A 4,515-nucleotide genomic window follows, 5' to 3' on the forward strand; every position below is an offset into this window, starting at 1 on the left:
TAGTTAGGGTAGAATCAGTAGAGGACTTACACTTAATCTTACCTGAATTATGCCGGTTAGAGTTTTTCAAAATGGATTTTAGCTGTCCTGGTGGTCTTACTCCACTGTGGTGTATTTTAAGAATGTTATGTTAATATTCATACTAAACATTAATCCAATGCATTGGATTACTTCTTGCTTGATTTTCTAACTTATATTACATTATAAATTGTTTTAAAAAGCTATTCATTTGTTCTTTAACCAGTTGAGTATGTCTGGGAATACTTTTCCCCATGTAGAAGAAAGGGAAGGAAATTAGGCCCAAAAATTAGCCCAATGAAACCATTATACAGATACATATATACACACAACCACCTCTCTAGCTTTTGCTCTCATAGCTATACCGAGTGATATTTTTAATCTATAGATGCAATGGAATTAGTCCCCTGACTACATTAATCATAACAGTCTTTGCCCCTGATGCAGTAAGGCACCTATTCCCATGATACTTTGTGAATATTTCACTATCTATGATGGTACCACCCAAGTGGTTTGCTTGTTGAACATCAAATAGATTTCTGTTGCTGCTAGAGCTCTTCAAAACCCACCACTGCATTTGTAATGTTCAAGCTGCTCCTTCTTAACACACGCATGAATGAATCCCGAAGTCACAATCTGCCTGTTTCTGTGCCATTTATCCATTTTTATGAACATAATAAGGTAATAACAGAAACAAAGAACAATAAGACTAATTGCATTGAGACTGTGAAACTGTTTGCACTTCCAAGTATAAGTTAACATGCGTATTTTGCAAGGAGTCTTTGAACAGTTTTAGTATGGAAAAGTTTGAATCTTGATTTTGACATTAGCTTGTATGATTTAGGGAATCTTAAACATGGAGGGAATAAGTCATGTGATAGTATTTATAAAATGATTTCCTGATGCAGAGCCCAAATAAAGAGAACAACATAATTGTCCTCTCTTGTGGAGGTAAGTAATCCTAATGAGCACAGAATGAGCTTGAAATACACCTTTTAATTTTCTACCAAACCAGTGTCTAACCTAGCATCCTGGACAGGAATGGATGGGCTTTCACCTGTATGTTCATGTCCAACTGATATGGAAGGCAAAAACCTCCTTTATAGAGAGATAAATAATAGTCACATGGTCACTTAGTTCTATACATTCAGCTAATCTATTGAGATTCAAAGGATCCATTCCTGTGGAAAACTGATCATATGAATGGATATTTGATGGGTGGAGCTTTCAGGAAGACATGGGTCTTGTGGAATAATTAAAAGGTGAATGACTGGTTCCCATGAGTTCCCATGCCAGGTGCAATCACATGCTCTAGATGTTTCTCTGTCATCCATTTTCACACACTGTCTCCATAGCGGGTTGTTCTGTGGGCCATGCTAGTGTGGCCACATGCCAAGCTAGCCCCAAGCATTCCATAGCCTAGCACCGCTTCCTGTCACAGACTCTTCTCACACTCCCAACAATCCAGTGAAGTCATGACTCAACAAACTGTAACCCAGCAACTGTAACCCAGAGTCATATGTTAATTACTTAATGAACAATACATTTGCACAATCAACTTACAACCAATTGATAAGGACATAAACCACCCACTTAGGTAAGATATAGTTAGTTCATCTAGACACACACAAACCAGTATATATCCATCCCTTAAGAATAGCCATAACAACCTATAAATGTAAAGTGAGAAATGTTAATATCCACCTTCATGGAATCTCAGCCTTTCATTGGATGGACTGCAACTCATGGGTTTCTTCTAAGATATATGATATATGCTACACCTGACAAAAAGTTCCTTTGCCTTCATAGCTGGTGTCAAAGGAGGAAAGAAATGGTTGCCATCTTGTAGTAATGACTGACAACTGAGAATCATCCCACATTATGTACCGTGTCAGAGAGATGAATGCCTGAAATGATAACTATGAGTGTGGGTCTTAGTCCACAAATACAATTTAGTAAGGCTTTGAAAAGCTGAAGAATCTTAAGTGGACATTAACTTGCAGAGTTAATCCTAGCAGGCTCTTTTTAAAAACTGCATAGTTTTTTCTTGGAAATGGCATACTTGTGAGCATACTTTTCACATTCATATAAAGTACACTGAACAAATTTTAGGCTAAAATTATATTCAGAATACTGTGGGACCTGTAAGACACAAGTCTCAAAGTATACCCAAAAAGAATTTGCTTTTTATCTTTGCACTCCTCTAGTACTAATGTACTGTTAAGCCTTACCAGGACAAAGGCCTTTCATCTTTAAAAAACAAGACTTCTGAAAATAAAAACAAAATGTGTATTATTACAAGTATAGAAGAATATTACAAATAAAATTATGAAACTCATTTTTAGTATCAATGTCTATGAGAACAATCTATTGAGTACTCTAGAGTAAATATTCATTTGTAGCCAATTACGTCACTTAGAACCAATCCATTCCCTGTATATTTCAAATCAAAGATGGCAGTAATTTATCAAACATCAATGTCTAGAAATAAATACCCGTGAACAATTGTGATGATCCTAACTGAACTCTCTCAGAATGACAGAAAACCCAATCCTTACCAGTATAAAAACAATCAACTGTGATTCCTTTTACTCTGGGCTAATGATTCTTGAAAGAATAACAGATTGGGTCTGGTGGCGCACAACATGAATCCCAACACTGAGGAAGCAAAAGCATATGGATCACTGTGATTCCTTAGACAAAGAAAGCTACAATTTAGTGAGACCATATCTTAACCTAACCCCTAAAAAGAGAAAAACCCAGAGCCCACTTCATGACTCTTGCACCAGTAAACACCCATGGATAAAGAGTTGGCTAAAGGCCAGCATGAGAATACACTCAACAAGAACAAAACAATATAACACACCTGGAGCCCAGCTATCCTACTACATCAAGACCTGGATATGCGAATAAAATCAAAACACAATAAAATGACATTGAATCCAATCTTATGAATATGATAGAGGAATTTAAAGGAGAAATTATCAAATCCCTTAAAATATACAGGAAAATACAATCAAACAGGTGAGCAAAATGAATAAAATATGTCAACACCTGCAAATGATTAAAGAAGCAATAAAGGCAACCCAAAATGATGGAACCTTGGAGATAGAAATACTCCAAAAGAGAACAAGAACAGAAGCACAGCCAACACAATAAAAGAATTGGAAGAGATGATCTCAGGCATACATGATATACTCAAAGAAATTAATACGTCAACCAAAGAAAATATCACCTAAAAAGTTACTGACTCAAAATATTCAGGTAGTCTGAGACACTGTGAAATTTTGTACTAAGGATAATAGGAATTGTTCAAAAGTGAAGAGAGTACCAGCTCCAAAGATGAGAACACATGTTCAACAAAATCATAGAAGGAAATTTATACAACATAAAGGAAGAATGCCTATAAACTTAGAGGAACCTTACAGAACACCAAATTGATTGGTGTTAACAAAAATAAATAATAATCACTCATTCACAAAATGAGAATGGCAGGAATTAACACTCATTTGTTGTTAATATCTCTCAATATCAGTGAACTCATCTTCCCCATTAAAAAGGCACAGCCTGATAGGCTGGATGTGGAATCAGGGCCAAACTTAAGAAAAATAGGAACAGGAGAAGAAGATTCCCAGATTAAAGGCCCAGAAAATATCTTCAACAACATCATAGAAGAAAACATCCCAAACCTCAAGAAAAAGATGCCTACATACACACAAGAAGCTTACAGTACAAATAAGAGTTTACTGTGTCAGAAAATAAATCATCCAGCTACATAATAACCAAAACATTAAATCCCCAAAACAAAGAGAGAAAATTAAAAAGCCACAAGGAGAAAGAGGCAAGTAACATATTACATATAAAGACAGAACAATCAGAATTATACCAAACTTCTCAACAGAGAATTAAAAGCCAGAAGAGCCAGAGAGATGTCTTACAGACCCTAAGAGACTATAGCTGTCAGCCCAGACTACAATACTTAGCAAAATTTTCAATCAATTTTACTCAAGATGGAGTAAAAAGCTATTCTGTGACAAAACCAAACTCAAACTATATCTTTCTACTAACCCATCACTAATCAGGATGCTACAAGCAAAACTCCAAGACAAGGAGAGTAACTGAACTCAATGAAACACGAGAAACTAATAATCGCATAGTAAAACCAACCAAGAGAAACACATGCAAACCAAAATCAAAATACCAAGTAAAAGCAATCATTAATTATTAATATCTCTGAACAGGAACAGATTCACTTACCAAATAAAAAGACATAGTCTAAGAGAGTAGATGCATAAACAGAATCTATAATTCTGTTGCATATAGAAATGCAACTCAGCCACAAAGATAATCACTGCCACAGAATAAAGGACTGGACAAAAGGTCTGTAAAGCAAATGGACCCAAGAGTCAAGCTGCAGCAGCCAATCTAATATCTGGTAAAATAGACTTTCAATGAGAAATAATTAAAAGAGATGGGAAAGGACACTGCATATAAATC

This window comes from Rattus norvegicus, chromosome 16 (genome assembly GCF_036323735.1).
Source record: "Rattus norvegicus strain BN/NHsdMcwi chromosome 16, GRCr8, whole genome shotgun sequence".
Lineage (NCBI taxonomy): Eukaryota > Metazoa > Chordata > Mammalia > Rodentia > Muridae > Rattus > Rattus norvegicus.